This window comes from Phyllobates terribilis, unplaced genomic scaffold (assembly GCF_046119375.1).
Source record: "Phyllobates terribilis strain yellow unplaced genomic scaffold, ASM4611937v1 Scaffold_11__3_contigs__length_659146591, whole genome shotgun sequence".
Lineage (NCBI taxonomy): Eukaryota > Metazoa > Chordata > Amphibia > Anura > Dendrobatidae > Phyllobates > Phyllobates terribilis.
In genome coordinates this window covers 183,113,884-183,131,670 of record NW_027362771.1, presented here as the reverse complement: position 1 = coordinate 183,131,670, position 17,787 = coordinate 183,113,884, and the positions used below count along the sequence as shown (strand labels likewise).

At 44.7% G+C, this 17,787-nt stretch overlaps 1 protein-coding gene across 3 annotated transcripts in view; it reads left to right on the top strand.

The window, feature by feature from the left end:
* The window catches only part of TAFA2 (TAFA chemokine like family member 2), a 577,024-nt gene that overhangs the window by 554,041 nt on the left and 5,196 nt on the right, over positions 1-17,787 (top strand). The window lies entirely within an intron of this gene.

The window sequence follows — 17,787 nt, the reverse complement described above, 5'->3', positions numbered from 1 at the left end:
AGGGACAGTGACTTTTCTACACCTTGTACCTGATACCTCGCCTATTTCATCCTGTGAGCTTGACAAGATGTACCCCGAAGCAGAGGTTACCCCCAAGTCTCTGCACCCCTCCAACCCGGCGGAGGACTTCCAGTTGTCTCCTGAACCCTCTGGGGTGCTACTTGAAAATGAGTGGAGAGAGACTTCCTTGTGTGCTGTTCCTGGTATTCCATCCGTTTTGTCTGGTGCTGAGGATGGCTGGATAGGAGGTAGCATCCTAGCTACCCAGATGAGACCAGTTTTTCCTGTGGACAGTAGAAGTAATCTCCTTGAAGAGAAGGATTGGCTCTCAAATTCCCTGCGGAAGATTCTGGCAGGCCTGAAGAAGAGGGGGCGTAAGGGAGGGTACTGTAACATACCTGACGGCATCCTTGCATAGTGGTCCATCTCCCACTGTGCAAGAGCGCGCACTTGATCTCCAGTCGAGACTGCCACTCTGGCTTCTTTCCATGTTGTCTGCTTTGCTCTTGCTGTTTAGGGCGACGCCCGCCGAACTTCCTGATTCTTGTAGCTGCTGCAGACTCACCCCTAATGCGTCCTCAGCCTATTGCTGTCTGTCACCTGGTATTTAACCCAGCTCCTCCCTGGAATCCATGCCTGAGCATCTTATTCTGTCTGTTGGCTTCTGGTCGCTGATATGCCAGGTCCTGCCTATGTTTCCTGCCTTACGGTATCATTTCCCGTGTCTGAACTGAGTCCTGTCTGTGCACTCTAGCCAGCTGTCTCTCTGCCTTCCTGGAGGCTGTATTTCCAGGCCTGTCTGAACACGCTCCTAGCCTGTTTGTCTCGCCCTCTGGGGGCTGTATACCCAGACTCTCTCCTGTATTTGTTGCAGTATAGTTCCTGTCTGAACTGTCTCCCAGCTTCCTACCTGTTTTGTCTTTATGTCAGTTTGTTCCCTTTTTCTGCAGTGTCTGAACCAGCGCTTGGCTTTACCTAGGCTCGTTCCTGCATTTTTTGCAGTAACTGTTCTTGTTTGAACTGTCTCCTAGCTTCTTACCTGTTTTGTCTTTATGTCCGTTTGCTCCCTTTTTCTGTAGAGTCTGAACCTGCACCTAACTTCTACTCGTTGTCATTGTACTTCCGTTTGTGAGTTGGAGTCCTTTTGCTACTTCTTTGCAAGTACCTTGTGTGTATCTGGTTCTGCTTTTCTTTTCCAGTCTGTTCCGTGTGAACAGAGCCCTATCCCCTTTGCTTTGTCTTTGTTTACCTCTTCGGCGATTTATCTCAACCTTGTCCACCGCGTCTGCGGTTTCGCTCTGCTCAGCCTTGTCCACCGCGTCTGCAGTTTCGCTCTGCTCAGCCTTGTCCACCGCGTCTGCGATTTCGCTCTGCTCAGCCTTGTCCACCGCGTCTGCGGTTTCGCTCTGCTCAGCCTTGTCCACCGCGTCTGCGGTTTCGCTCTGCTCAGCCTTGTTCACCGCGTCTGCGGTTTCGCTCTGCTCAGCCTTGTCCACCGCGTCTGCGGTTTCGCTCTGCTCAGCCTTGTCCAAGGCGTCTGTGGTTTCGCTCTGCTCAGCCTTGTCCACCGCGTCTGTGGTTTCGCTCTGCTCAGCCATGTCTACCGCGTCTGCAGTTTCGCTCTGCTCAGCCTTGTCTACCGCGTCTGTGGTTTCGCTCTGCTCAGCCTTGTCTACCGCACCTGCGGTTTCGCTTTACTCTGTTTACCGCATCTGCGGCTCTGAACTCGTCTCCCAGTCTGTACTGGACCCTACCCAGCCTGCGCTCTAGTCTGCCTGTTCCTGTATTCCCCGGTGTGGGTCAACAGCCGTGTCCGGAGTCTGACCTGGAGTAGACCCTGGTGCCTCTGCTTGGTTCTTCCCTGGTGCACTGGCGTCGTATGCCATCGGGCGACCTTGGTCGGATCGGACAGATATTTAGTTACGCCCCTCCAGGCACTCTCCGGTTCATGGCACAGTGGAACCACTAAACACGCACACGCCAGTCAGTCCGGGCGTGTGCATTACAGAAACATCTGTCCGCTGTAGTAAACTTCTTCTCTTTGGCTCCCTGTGCCATGGGGATCTGCCAATATCCCTTCGTCCAAGGTGATTATGCACTTTGCTGGCCCAAGTCGCTCTATCAGCTTATTGACACGTGGCATCGGATAGGCATCGAACTTGGAGACCTTATTCAACTTCTGATAGTCGTTGCTGAACCTCCATTCCCCATTGGGCTTTGGAACCAGGACAATCGGGCTCGACCACCCACTCTTGGATTCCTCAATGACCCCGAGCTTCAGCATACCAGCCACCTCTTTAGAGGTCAACTCTCGTCGGGCCTCAGGTATCCGATAGGGCTTCAAGTTCACCCAAATATGTGGCTCCGTCAGAACCTCGTGTTCTATGACGCTTGTGCAGCCCGGCAATTCTGAGAACAGATCCCAGTTCTTCTGCAGTAACTCCCGACACTGCTGTTTCTGGGCCTTCGTTAACGTTTCCGCTATTGCGACTCCTCCAACATCACCTTCTGACTTGCCCAGCAAGCATGGAGCTTCCACTGCCTTCCTGTCTTGCCACGGCTTGATGAGGTTGACGTGGTATATCTGGTATGGTTTCCGTCTTCCTGGTTGATGAATCTTATAGTTCACCTCACAAAGCTTCTCCACCACCTCATATGGCCCTTGCCATTTGGCCAAGAACTTTCTCTCCACAGTAGGGAGTAGCACAAGGACTCGGTTTCCCGGATTGAACTGCCTCACTCTGGCTGACCATTTGAAGACCCTGGCCTGAGCTTCTTGCGCCTGGAGATGTCCTTTTACGATGGGCATCATCTTCGCAATCCTCTTCTGCATCAGTGCCATGTGCTCGATGACGCTCCTGTGAGGCGTGACTTCATATTTCCAGATTTCCTTGGCAACATCCAGGAGATCTTGCGGATGTTGGCCATACAGAAGTTCAAATGGCGAGAACCCCGTGGAGGCCTGGGGAACCTCTTGGATGAAGAACAACAAATATGGGAGGAGACAGTTCTAGTCTCTTCCATACTTTTCTATGGCCTTCCTCAGTATACTCTTTAGCGTTTTATTCAACCTTTCCACAAGGCCATCTGTCTGAGGATGGTACACTGAAGTCCTCAGTTGTGAGATTTGAAAGATCTTGCTTAACTCCATCATCACCTTTCTCATAAAAGGTGTTCCCTGGTCAGTCAGGATCTCTTTTGGCAAACCTGTCTGGGAAAAGACGTGGCCAATTCGCGGGCTACACTCTTTGCAGAGGAGTTTCTCAGGGGAATTGCTTCTGGATAGTGTGTGGCATAGTCTAGGATGACCAAGATATATTTATGCCCACGAGCAGATTTAACCAGGAGTCCAACCAAGTCCATGGCAATTCTCTCAATAATAGGCAATGGCACGAGGGGACTTCGAAAGTGAGAGATGGGGCGGTTAACTGGCATGTTGGGCAGGACCTGCAATACTTTAATATTTCCCGGTGACACCCAGGCCAAAAGAACCTCTGCATAATTCATTCCTGTGTTTTTTCCACCCCTAGATGTCCCCCCAAGATATGTGAATGGGCCATATCCAACACCTTCCATCTATAGGGACCTGGCACTATTAACTGTTCCACCAGCTCTTCCCTCACTTTCGTGACCCAGTACAACAATTCCCCACTTATCATAAAATATGGAAACCTTGTGTCAGCCCCTGGCTCCTGTGCCACCCCATTTATGTCCGTGACATTATTGAAAGCTTCCTTCAGAGTTAGGTCCCTATGTTGGGCAGACCCATAATTCTCGCTGGTCACCCCTAACTCTGGAATGTCAGACTCAGGGGGCACTACCTCCTCATTCCCCACGAGCACACAAAAGGGAAACTTGCCTGACTCTGGGTGATACCTCATCAGGTTTAACTGGTTTCTTATCTAAGCCAGGGAACCCTGAAGCCTTCCCCCACAGATCCACAAACAAACAAAAGTCATGGCCTATAATGATGGGGTGCAACAAGTCCTGAATGACGCCGACCTCGTGGGACTCGGTAGCGTGGGCCATTTCAATGTCCACTCTGGCTGTGGGATAGTCCTTAGCATCGCCATGAATGCACCGTACGCCGACTTTTTTCTCCGGGATCAGTCAGAGAGGAAGGGTGGCCCTCATAAGGGTCACCAGACTCCTGGAGTCTAGCAGCGCCGTTACCTGCCACCTGATCACTTTCACGGACATGCTTGTGGCCCCTCGCTGGGTGGACAGTTCACACTGCAGGCTGGATAGGCATAATACGAGCAGCGGCATCCTATGCTGCAGTCCATCTGCTCGGGGCTCAGGGGATAACGAGCAGCAATATGACTGGGGCCGTGGCATCTCCAGCAAATAATATCACCTGTAAGTACCTTGGGCACCACCTCCCCCACCCTTTGGACTGTGGATACCCCACCGCCTTATGTGCCTCTGTCCCCTGTTGGGACCCCCAGTATGGAGTGGGCTGCCTTGCCAAGGAACCCTCAATCCCCTGGTATCTCTCGACCAGTACAATCAGTTCATCTGCATTCCGGGGATCACCCTCGGCAACCCAAGTCTGTATTGGCCTCGGCAGGGAATTCACAAATTGGTCTATTACCACTCGCTCTACCATCTGCGCAGGTATATAGGACTCCAGCTGCAGCCATTTTTGGACCAGGTGCAAAAGGTCAAACATTTGGGAGCAAGGAGATTTGTCCCTTTAATACACCGAGCGGTGGACCCGCTGCACCCTAACAGCCATTGTCACCCCCAAGCATGCCATAATCTCGGTCTTCAGCTTGCCATACTCCTTAGCTTCCTGCAAAGCTAGGTCATAATATGCTTTTTGGGGCTCCCCTGTCAGGTATGGCGCCAGCACCTCTGCCCACTGCTCTGGCGGAAGTCTCTCTCTCGGCGACCCTTTCAAACACCATCAGAAAGGCCTCTATGTCATCCCCCGGGGTCATTTTCTACAGGGCTACCCTTACAGCCTTCCGGATGGAAAAATCACCCACTGACCTTGTCATCGAAGCTGTTGCCGAGCCACGGATAACCTCTGTTAGCAAATCGATCTGCTTCAGTTGTTGTCAGCACTGGTCCTGTTGGGCCTGCTGCTGGAGCTGGATCTGCTGCATAAGCAATTTGGTGGTCTTCTGTTGTGCCATCTGCTGTTGCGCCATCTGCTGTTGATGCTGCGTTTGCTGCGCGTGCTGCACCTGCAACAGATGCTTGAGCAGGTCCTCCAACTTGTCCGGTGTCACTTGCTGGCTAATGGCAGACTTCACCCAGGACATGCGGGTCTTCTTATAGCAGTCACACGTGACTGCTGGGAACGCTGCCCGCAAGTCTAACACCAATTGTAGGGATTGAACTCACTCAGGTGCGATGTGAGGCAAACAGGAGGCAGGTTCCTTTAAATGTCCAGTACAGTTTATTGGCTTCATAAACTGGTCAGAAAGTAAAATGCAATCAAACAGCCTTCAGTGCAGGCAAAAAGCAAAGTGAGCAGTCCTTTTAGCAAAAGTCTCTGGTTAGCCAGCACTGTGGTCACACAGGCTGGCGTAGCATCCAGTACACGGCCTAGTCTGGAGACAACCACAACAGGAGGCCTTCTCCCTCCAGACACACAGACCATGTGCCAAACAACAGCCTCCATTATATAGGCTGTTTAACCACACCCAGAGGTGAGGTATGTGGGTTGCTGGACCCACCCATCTCTCCTAGCAACCCATACCCGGCTCCCTGCTGCATCAATTAATTATCTTAGTGCATGCGTGCACTAGAGAAACTACACCGGGTTACATCACAAAGACCAGCCATCTCTGGGATACATACCTCCCATCAACTACATGACCATTAGCCACCTTACAATATACATACATAACCTAACTTGGCAATACATTACTTTAGCATTTAAGCTGTCATTAATGATCAAATTTTACAATATGAATGTTAAATAGCTCTCCAGTGAATCTGTTTTCCTTTCTTTGAAGACTCATATCAGAAAATTCTGATAATCCAGGTAGTAAAGTGAAAATTTTATGAAGTAAATCAACTTTTTTTTAAAATCTAATTATCCTCGAGGCATTCCAAATGATGAGTTTTTGCAACGTACTTAATTACCCTATTTTGCTTCCCTCTCTCCCAAATATTCTGTTGAATTTTTGTTTCAATGCCCAGTTCATGTTCCTTTAGAGGCTGCTTTCAACTGGTGCTACTGCTTAGCATACATAAAGTTATATGAAAAAGTTTGAGCACCACTATTAATCTTAAGCTTAATGTTTTATAAAAAATGGTGTTTTTGCAACAGCTATTTCATTTTGATATATGTAATAACTGTTGGACACAGTAATGTTTCTGCCTTGAAATGAGGTTTATTGTACTAACAGAAAATGTGCAATCTGCATTCAAACAAAATTTGACAGGTGCATAAGTATGGGCGCCTCACCAGAAAAGTGACATTAATATTTAGTAGATCCTCCTTTTGCAAAAATAACAGCCTCTAGTTGCTTCCTGTAGATTTTAATGAGTTCCTGGATCCTGGATGAAGGTATTTTTGACCATTCCTCTTTACCAAACAATTGCAGTTCAGTTAAGTTTGATGGTCGCCGAGCATGGACAGCCCTCTTCAAATGATCCCACAGATGTTCAATGATATTCAGGTCTGGGGACTGGGATGGCCATTCCAGAACATTGTAATTGTTCCTCTGCATGAATGCCTGAGTAGATTTGGAGCGGTGTTTTGGATCATTGTCTTGCTGAAAGATCCATCCCCTGCGTAACTTCAACTTTATCACTGATTCTTGAACATTATTGTCAAGAATCTGCTGATACTGAGTGGACTCCATGCGTCCCTCAACTTTAACAAGATTCCCGGTGCCGGCATTGGCCACACAGCCCCAAAGCATGATGGAACCTCCACCAAATTTTACTGTGGGTAGCAAGTGTTTTTCTTGGAATGCTGTGGTTTTTTGCCGCCATGCATAACGCCTTTTTGTATGACCAAACAACTCAATCTTGGTTTCATCAGTCCACAGGACCTTCTTCCAAAAAGAAATTGGCTTCTCCAAATGTGCTTTTGCATACCTCAGCCGACTCTGTTTGTGGCGTGCTTGCAGAAACGGCTTCTTTCGCATCACTCTCCCATACAGCTTCTCCTTGTGCAAAGTGCGTTGTATAGTTGACCGATGCACAGTGACACCATCTGCAGCAAGTTGATGCTGCAGCTCTCTGGAGGTGGTCTTAGGATTGTCCTTGACTGATCTCACCATTCTTCTTCTCTGTCTTTCTGATGTTTTTCTTGGCCTGCCACTTCTGGCCTTAACAAGAACTGTCCCTGTGTTCTTCCATTTCCTTACTATGTTCCTCACAGTGGAAACTGACAGGTTAAATCTCTGAGACAGCTTTTTGTATCCTTCCCCTGAACAACTATGTTGAATAATCTTTGTTTTCAGATCATTTGACAGTTGTTTTGAGGAGCCCATGATGCCACTCTTCAGAGGAGATTCAAACAGGAGAACAACTTGCAAGTGGCCACTTTAAGTAGCTTTTCTCATGATTGCATACACCTGGCTATGAAGTTCAAAGCTCAATGAGGTTACAAAACCCAAAAAAGTGCTTTAGTACTAGTGTTGAGCCACCCCCGTAGTGTTCGGGTTCGGTTCGGTTCGTCGAACACCGGGATGTTCGAGGAACTGTTCGTCGAACTGTTCGTCGAACACCTTAGAACACCGTCGAACACCGTTAAAACCAATGGCAGGCAAACAAAAACACATAGAAACACATAGAAAACACCTGCAAAGGTGTCCAAAAGCTGACAAACTGCTCAGAAGACACTCTCTTTAAAAAAGCCGGCCGGCAAATTCAGCAGCGGCATACACCGGTACCCGACAATTTAGACAAGAAGGAATAGAGCATCACACATAGATTAGATAGATAGAAACATGTCAGTCACACATATAAGAAGCACAGTGACACTGTTGGTTACTGCACTTGTCATTTAGTGTAAAGGATTTATTAAAAAAAATATTAGTGTTTTCATGCACCGTCTCTTTAAAAAAGCCGGCCGGCAATTCAGCATCTGTACCCGACAATTTAGAACAGAAAGAATAGAGCTTCACACATAGATTAGATAGATAGAAACATGTCAGTCACATATATAATAAGTACAGTGATAGTGTTGCTTACTGTACTTGTCATTTAGTGTAAAGGATTTATTTAAAAAAATAATAGTGTTTTCATGCACTGTCTCTTTAAAAAAGCCGGCCGGCAATTCAGCATCTGTACCCGACAATTTAGAACAGAAAGATAGAGCATCACACATAGATTAGATAGATAGAAACATGTCAGTCACATATATATGAAGTACAGTGATAGTGTTGGTTACTGTACTTGTCATTTAGTGTTAAAATAAAGGATTTATTATTAAAAAAATTGGCGTGGGGTTCCCCTTAATTTTAGGCTCTAGCGGAGGTTAAGCAGACGGCTGGGGCAGATGTTTGAAGCCTGGGAAGGGGGTAATACCCACGGAGCTTCCCAGGCTACTAATATCAGCCCCCAGCTGAATACATAGCCTTTACTAGCTATTAAAATGGGGGACCCCCCCAAAAAAATGACGTGGGGTCCCCCCTAATTTAATAGCTAGCAAAGGCTAGGCAGACAGCTGGGGGCTGATATTAATAGCCCAGGAAGGGAGCCATGAATATTGGCCCCCTCCCAGGCTAGAAACACCAGCCGTCAGCCGCCCCAGAAATGGCGCATTCATAGGATGCGCCAATTCTGGAACTTAGCCTCGCTCTTCCACGCTGCCCTGGTGCGGTGGCAGGGGGTAATAGGGTTGGGGTTGATGTCAGCTTATAATGCCAGCTGACATCAAGCCCAGGTTAGTAATGGAGAGGCGTCTATAAGACACCCCCATTACTAACCCCATAGTCAAAGTTAAAAAAAACACAAACACCCAGAATAAAGTCCTTTAATTGAAATAAAGACACAATCCTTTATTGTTCTAAATTAAACCATACTTACCATCACGCCCATTCCAGCTGAAGCCAACGATCTCCTGCAATAAAAGAAAAATAATAAAGCAACCTCATCCTTACCTTTCCATGGTTCCCACGACAGCTTCAGCTCTGCTACATCGAGATGACAGGCTGGACCGCAGCAGAACGCCGCCATCCAGCCTGTCATCCCGCAGACACTGAGAAGCGCAGGCTTGCTTGCGCTGCTCAGCGTCTCTCTGTGACGACATCCAGATGAGCCGAGTTCATGTCCAATGAACTCGGCTCACCTCATGCACGTCACTGACAGCGTGGGAAAATTCTCACGCTGAAGCGCTGATTGCAGGAGAATTTTCCCACGCTGTCAGTGACGTGCAGGAGGTGAGCTGAGTTCATTGGACATGAGCTCACCTCATGCACATCACTGACAGCGTGGGAGAATTCTCCTGCACTCAGCACTTCAGCGTGAGAATTTTCCCACGCTGTCAGTGACGTGCATGAGGTGAGCCGAGTTCATTGGACATGACCTCGGCTCATCTGGATGCCGTCACAGCGAGACAGTGAGGAGCGCAAGCATGCCTGCGCTTCTCAGTGTCTGCGGGATGACAGACTGGATGGCAGCGTTCTGCTGCGGTCCAGCCAGTCATCTCGATGTAGCAGAGCTGAAGCTGTCGTGGGAACCATGGAAAGGTAAGGATGAGGTTGGTTTATTATTTTTCTTTTATTGCAGGAGATCGTTGGCTTCAGCTGGAATGGGTGTGATGGTAAGTATGGTTTAATTTAGAACAATAAAGAATTGTGTCTTTATTTCAATTAAAGGACTTTATTCTGGGTGTTGTGTTTTTTTTAAATACTTTACTAGAAATTCATGGCGGTCATGTCTAATACTGGCGTGACCCCATGAATTTTGGGCTTGGGGCCAGCTGATAATACCAAGCTGGCCCTAACCCCTTTATTACCCAGTGAGCCACCGCACCAGGGCCCTGGATGAGTTGGGTACAGCGCCAGAAGATGGCGCTTCTATGAACGCGCCATTTTCCGGGGTGGCTGCGGACTGCAATTTGTAGCGGGGGGGGCCCAGAAAGCTTGGGCCTCCCTGCGCTGCAGATTCCAGCCCCCAGCTGCCTAGTTGTACCTGGCTGGACACAAAAATAGGGCGAAGCCCCACGTACTTTTTTTTTAATTATTTCATGAAATTCATGAAATAATTAAGAAAAAAAGGGCTTCCCTATATTGTTGTGTCCGGCCAGGTACAAATAGGCAGCTGGTGGTTGGGGGCAGCCCGTTCCTGCCTGCTGTACCTGGCTGGACACAAATATAGTGCGAAGCCCCACTTCAATTTTTTTTAATTATTTCATGAAATTCATGAAATAATTAAGAAAAAAAGGGCTTCCCTATATTGTTGTGTCCGGCCAGGTACAAATAGGCAGCTGGTGGATGGGGGCAGCCCGTTCCTGCCTGCTGTACCTGGCTGGACACAAATATAGTGCGAAGCCCCACTTCAATTTTTTTAAATTATTTCAGGAAATTCATGAAATAATTTAAAAAAAATTGACGTGGGGCTTCGCACTATATTTGTGTCCAGCCAGGTACAGCAGGCAGGAACGGGCTGCCCCCAACCACCAGCTGCCTATTTGTACCTGGCCGGACACAACAATATAGGGAAGCCCTTTTTTTCTTAATTATTTCATGAAATAATTTAAAGAAAATTGACGTGGGGCTTCGCCCTGTTTTTGTGTCCAGCCAGGTACAACTAGGCAGCTGGGGGCTGGAATCCGCAGCGCAGGGAGGCCCAAGCTTTCTGGGCCCAACCCGCTGCAAATTGCAGTCCGCAGCCACCCCGGAAAATGGCGCGTTCATAGAAGCGCCATCTTCTGGCGCTGTACCCAACTCATCCAGGGCCCTGATGCGGTGGCTCACTGGGTAATAAAGGGGTTAGGGCCAGCTTGGCATTATCAGCTGGCCCTAAGCCCGAAATTCATGGGGTCACGCCAATATTAGACATGACCACCATGAATTTCTAGTAAAGTATTTAAAAAAAACACAACACCCAGAAAAAAGTCCTTTAATTGAAATAAACACACAATTCTTTATTGTTCTAAATTAAACCATACTTACCATCACGCCCATTCCAGCTGAAGCCAACGATCTCCTGAAATAAAAGAAAAATAATAAAGCAACATCATCCTTACCTTTCCATGGTTCCCATGACAGCTTCAGCTCTGCTACATCGAGATGACAGGCTGGACCGCAGCAGAACGCTGCCATCCAGGCTGTCATCCCGCAGACACTGAGAAGCGCAGGCTTGCTTGCGCTCCACAGTGTCTCTCTGTGAGGGCATCCAGATGAGCCGAGTTAATGTCCAATGAACTCGGCTCACCTCATGCACGTCACTGACAGCGTGGGAAAATTCTCCTGCACTCAGCGCTTCAGCGTGGGAGAATTCTCACACTGAAGCGCTGAGTGCAGGAGAATTCTCCCACGCTGTCAGTGACGTGCAGGAGGTGAGCTGAGTTCATTGGACATGAGCTCACCTTATGCACGTCACTGACAGCGTGGGAAAATTCTCCTGCACTCAGCGCTTCAGCGTGGGAGAATTCTCACGCTGAAGCGCTGAGTGCAGGAGAATTCTCCCACGCTGTCAGTGACGTGCAGGAGGTGAGCTGAGTTCATTGGACATGAGCTCACCTTATGCACGTCACTGACAGCGTGGGAGAATTCTCCTGCACTCACCGCTTCAGCGTGAGAATTTTCCCACGCTGTCAGTGACGTGCATGAGGTGAGCCGAGTTCATTGGACATGAACTCGGCTCATCTGGATGTCGTCACAGAGAGACGCTGAGCAGCGCAAGCAAGCCTGCGCTTCTCAGTGTCTGCGGGATGAGAGGCTGGATGGCAGCGTTCTGCTGCGGTCCAGCCTGTCATCTCGATGTAGCAGAGCTGAAGCTGTCGTGGGAACCATGGAAAGGTAAGGATGAGGTTGCTTTATTATTTTTCTTTTATTGCAGGAGATCGTTGGCTTCAGCTGGAATGGGCGTGACGGTAAGTATGGTTTAATTTAGAACAATAAAGGATTGTGTCTTTATTTCAATTAAAGGACTTTATTCTGGGTGTTTGTGTTTTTTTTTAACTTTGACTATGGGGTTAGTAATGGGGGTGTCTTATAGACGCCTCTCCATTACTAACCTGGGCTTGATGTCAGCTGGCATTATAAGCTGACATCAACCCCAACCCTATTACCTCCTGCCACCGCACCAGGGCAGCGTGGAAGAGCGAGGCTAAGTGCCAGAATTGGCGCATCCTATGAATGCGCCATTTCTGGGGCGGCTGACGGCTGGTGTTTCTAGCCTGGGAGGGGGCCAATATTCATGGCTCCCTTCCTGGGCTATTAATATCAGCCCCCAGCTGTCTGCCTAGCCTTTGCTAGCTATTAAATTAGGGGGGACCCCACGTCATTTTTTTGGGGGGGTCCCCCATTTTAATAGCTAGTAAAGGCTATGTATTCAGCTGGGGGCTGATATTAGTAGCCTGGGAAGCTCCGTGGGTATTACCCCCTTCCCAGGCTTCAAACATCTGCCCCAGCCGTCTGCTTAACCTCCGCTAGAGCCTAAAATTAAGGGGAACCCCACGCCAATTTTTTTAATAATAAATCCTTTGTTTTAATACTAAATGACAAGTACAGTAACCAACACTATCACTGTACTTCATATATATGTGACTGACATGTTTCTATCTATCTAATCTATGTGTGAAGCTCTATTCTGTCTGTTATAAATTGTCGGGTACCGCTGCTGAATTGCCGGCCGGCTTTTTTAAAGAGACGGTGCATGAAAACACTATTATATTTTTTGATAAATCCTTTACGCTAAATGACAAGTACAGTAAGCAGCACTGTCACTGTACTTCATATATATGTGACTGACATGTTTCTATCTATCTAATCTATGTGTGATTCTCTATTCTTTCTATTCTAAATTGTCGGGTACCGCTGCTGAATTGCCGGCCGGCTTTTTTAAAGAGACGGTGCATGAAAACACTATTATTTTTTTTGATAAATCCTTTACGCTAAATGACAAGTACAGTAAGCAGCACTTTCACTGTACTTCGTATATATGTGGCTGACATGTTTATATCTATCTAATCTATGTGTGAAGCTCTATTCTTTCGGTTCTAAATTGTCGGGTACAGGTGTATGCCGCTGCTGAATTGCCGGCTTTTCATGTTTCACTGTTGGCACTGTTCCCATCGATTTGGGCAATCACTGTAATGCCACAACCACCATGGCTGTGGCATTACAGTGAGTGGCAGACAATCCCTGCATGATTGGTGCTCTAAATAGCGCCAGACATGCAGGACACGCTTTTGGTGCACGAACAGTTATCGAACATAACCTCGAACAGCCGAATTTTTTGCAAATCGTTCGGGTTCATCGAACAACTCGAACACCGCCCAAAACAGCTCGAATTTGAGATTGGCGAACAGTTCTAGTCGAACACCGCTCATCTCTATTTAGTACGTCAGTAAAAAGTAGGTAGGAGTATTTAAAACAAGAAAATGATAAGGGTGCCCATACTTATGCACCTGTCAAATTTTGTTTGAATGCAGATTGCACATTTTCTGTAAGTACAATAAACCTCATTTCAAGGCAGAAACATTACTGTGTCCAACAGTTATTACATATATCAAACTGAAATAGCTGTTGCAAAAACACCAATTTTTATAAAACATTAAGCTTAAGATTAATAGGGGTGCCCAAACTTTTTCATATAACTGTATGTACATTATAATAAGTCTCTGTATTGTATTTTTACTGTCTGAGTATCAGGAGAGGGAGTTTAGTTAGGGATAATGATATTAGGCTTAGGCAATTTTCTGTATTTTAAGCAAAGCAGCAGCTACACACATTTGGCTGCCATTTTGCTATGATGGCCACAATTCATCAAGACCGGCATTGTCCATACAGGTCTTGATGAGGGGACATGTTAAAATCTGAGGTGCCCAATTCTTTAAGAGGAACATATGTCTTAATGAATCAGGCATGTCTGAAAAGTGGCATGTGCCTCACCACAAATCTTATTCCAGTCAGTTATAAAATAGATGAGCTGTGACATCATGACCCCGTTCCACCTCATCCCACCCCAGCTCTGCCCATTTTGGCGGAGCTGGGTTAAACTGGTTTGAAGATGCAAAAAGTTGCCAAATTTTTGAGCAACATCGAATTGCTAATTTTTTTTGCATCTAATCAAAGTGTTTTAGGCCAGATTTCTGGTGAAAATTTTGATGAATTGGGGTCTCAGTGTCAGTCTGGAGTCCAGACTTTGAAGCTTGCAGAACGCTGTTCAGACTTCATATTCACTTCTCACCTAAGAAGAGGACTAAAAGTGTTAAGTCTTGCTGCCTCTAAATGCAGTCAAGAATGTTACTTTCATTGGCAGCAAACAAATGTCTTAAAAATAATGAGCAGTGAACATAATGTAGGTCAGAAACTTGTACAACTTTTCATGTTTGTGATTGTTACCCCTAAGCATAATACCACAACCATGTATTACATAGCCGGCATCTGTCTAACAGATGCAGTTTTATCTGTGCTGCTCCACGATCTTTTGATACTGAGAAAACAAAGCTTTTTCTTGGACCTGTAGGGTTGGGTAAAGGAGACGCTATTAGGCTAATCACTAACAGTGGCAGTGAATTTGTGGACAGGGAACCATTAGATGTCCGTAAAGTGGGTAACTATTCGTTGAATACTACCGCTAGCGCGAATTTATACTTCAACGAATAGTTTTTCTTGGACCTGATTGAAAAATAACAGATCCATCCTTTCTTATGCTGGAAAACCATTTTTTTGTGAGAATCAGCCATCGCAGAGACAAAAATTTTCAAGCACAAGTACCAAAGAAGCCTTATGTTTCAGCCTATAATATAATGTAATAATATCTGTATTCTTATAAAGAAAGGATGATGTAATGGTGATAAAAATTGTCTATTATCTAAGGTTAAATATAAAGACATATACTGTGAATTATGTATGTTTCTGTCCACTGGTAAAAGTTTTAATGCACACACTTTTTTGTTTTATTTCTGAGGCAACTCAAGTGAGTAAACTGGTTAGAAAGTTGTACATTAGAAAGATGGAAATCCAAAAATGAGTTGTTGCAAAGAAAACATTTCTGAAACCCTATAATTCATGTAAATGGAAGACACAATTTGATTGACAAAGGCTGAATATTAATATTAGATTTCCAGATGCATGTAGAGACTAGCATGAAAATGTGAAAAATACCACTGTTACGACCACAACATTTTAGAAAAGATCTAAATATAAATTCACCAGATGAATTGACTTGTACGTAGAATCACAACTCTTACTGCTGAGAATTCTAAATTCCCAACCATACTGAGTGACTTTAAAACACATCATAATTTCAACAGCGGGTGTGTTCCTCCAGGGAGTCTTGATTACACGACTGTGAATGGTGTTTCCATAATGATGATGAAAGTGAGTTCTGCTTTTGGTTACAAACTGGAAATGTTGGAAACAAAATAAAATGAAAACCAGTACACATGTCTGATAAATCCTATTGAGCCATTCAAACAGAATATTCCAACATATTGTATACACATGTAATAGGTGTGCACATGAAATGTGTGTTGCATTAAGAATTCAAAAGACATGCCTTTCCCCAGTGATGTGAAGGAAGTCACCTGAGATATGTACACCTGTCCTGCATATGGTAAGAGAAAATGAGCTTATTGCTGTCTTCCTGCTTTTAAATCCTTTGCTAATCTTCATACATTTGTACATTAGTCTGTTTAGTATGCACAAAAATAATATTTAAAGGTGTACAATCTAATAAGCTAATGATATTAACAGCATTGATTGACACTAGTTTAAGATAATTTAAAAATGAAAAATTTATAAGAGGCCTTCACCTGCTATATGCCACTTATAATACCGGTACCAGGACCTGGGTGTGTATGCTACACATTAAATGGGCACCTTTGCTTTTTAAAATAGAAATAACAAGTAATAAACATCTCTATAGCTTCATCATTTTTTCTACCACCATAAGCCACACACTATAATGACTATATTATGTCCTTAAAATTATCATCTAGGGGTGTTTATTAATTTTAGGGAGAAAATGAAGAAAAAAAACAAAATAAATGCTGGACCCAATGACCCATCTCTATAAACTAATGCCCATAGCTTGCAGTATATTCTTATTCCTGATAAACCATATTTAGATGTCCATGAAACATGGTTTGCCTATGGACTGCGATGGTCTAGAGCCTCCTGACCCAAACTTCATAGGCTCATGGTTATATATGAAGCTGTTGAGTTTGGCTCAGTCCTGAAGTCTGGGTCCTTATTTGCATCATGATATACAGATTTCTGAATTCAGCCTTGTGGTCACAATACCTCATCTATAAGGTAAAAGATATATTTTCTTTACGCATAGTTGATGCCTAATTATGTTTATCCAAACCATTATTCCATAATTCAGAAATGCCTGATCACTGATATGATAACCAACGGGAAAACCTCACAGAGAGAATTGACTATAATTGATCTGTTAGGTTTCCTTCATGTTGTCTCGTATTTTACAGAATAAAATAGAGCAGCATGCTGAACTTTTTTATCTGGAATTTTTGGCTGGATCTGCAATGTAGGTTAAAAAAGCAGACTTTTGCAGCAGCTGTCTGGCCCTGGGGAAGATGGTTAAGTTTGCTATTCGCTAATATTCCCAATTTTTTTTTCTATGGATTTTATACCTAGCCTTATCCTTGTTGGTACGTAGTTAAGTGTTACATCTTGTTTTCCATTCCAAAATCAAATTTCTCTGCTCAGAGGCAAAAAATAAAATTTTTATGTTTTAGATACCGTAAGTTTTTATGGCGGCAAACTTTTGGATTAAATACTGTACAAACTGTGTTTTGGACAGATGTGGACAAAATAAAACTGTACCAAAAATCACAGTTTAAATCCACCTTGTTCAAGGAAAGACTTCTTAATGAGGCTGTGAATAAAAAAACAAGACTGTAGTGTTGTTCTCTTGAGATATATGACATGATTGTTGTGCAATTATGTAATTGTGTAATAAGCACTGATTCTCAAGAGCATAGTAATACAGCTGAAAATAGAGAAAGAGATTGTACTCGGCCTTTGAAAATAACATTTTCTTATTTACTAAGTAGCCACCTGTAGTTTTCTACTGTGAAGAATATTTAATATTCACTTTAACAAGTTTCATAAAAGACAGTTATGAGATAGATATCTGATAAACAACGTTTTAAAAAGTTTTTAGATGTTTCAGCTGAAAGTAATATAAAGAGATTTGACTACGGGAGGAATCCAGATAAAAAAATAATACATGCAGTATGTGAACTTCATATAGGACTTCGTTATTCATCACTTTTATCACCATTTAACCTGTTAAGAATGAATTATTGCCTTTACTGAGTAGTGCTAACAATAAATTGTAACATTATTAAGACTACATTATTACAAATAAATAAGACACTAGTTTCTTTGGTTCATAAAACAGCTGAGATAAGTATGAAGGAGCTGATTTTATGCAGACATTGGGGGTTCTGTCGAGTTTCTGAGATTTTTAATTTGAAATGTCCAGCAGAATAAACTATTCTTGCCATCAAAAACACTGGAAACTCAAAGGAACCAAAGCTCTAATGGTATCAATTTACTGTGTTAATTTTTTGTCTTAGTACCTTTATTAAAGGGTTGTTAACAAAAGATATGAGATAACCTTTGATTCCTGGGGATTCTAGCGCTGGAATATCGATCGATCCTAAGA